Source organism: Crocuta crocuta, unplaced genomic scaffold (genome assembly GCF_008692635.1).
Source record: "Crocuta crocuta isolate KB4526 unplaced genomic scaffold, BGI_CrCroc_1.0 scaffold1544, whole genome shotgun sequence".
NCBI lineage: Eukaryota > Metazoa > Chordata > Mammalia > Carnivora > Hyaenidae > Crocuta > Crocuta crocuta.
In genome coordinates, this window is record NW_027530906.1 from 44,843 (window position 1) to 45,178 (window position 336).

Below are 336 nucleotides of genomic sequence, written 5' to 3' on the forward strand. Positions count from 1 at the left end.
ACACATAATGTTTATTTAATAGTTAACAAAGGCACATCAATAACCACTTACTACATATATGTATATAGATATATATATTTATATAAAATTAACACAGATATGTTTCTCTCTTAACTGCCAATTTCCCCAAGAAAGAAGTGTTCATCTCTTCAGGTCATGAAGGCTAAAGGCAAAGTCTTAGTCCCAATCTTATTCTTCCCCACTCTCTTCTTGAGACCTACACTGATTCTCAATGAGTTGACCGTCACCTTCTGTGGCCGTAACATCTCTTAGAGGCATGCTGATGGCAGGGACTCCTCAGATTCCTTCTGAATTCTCTCAAGTCCTGTGGGAAAT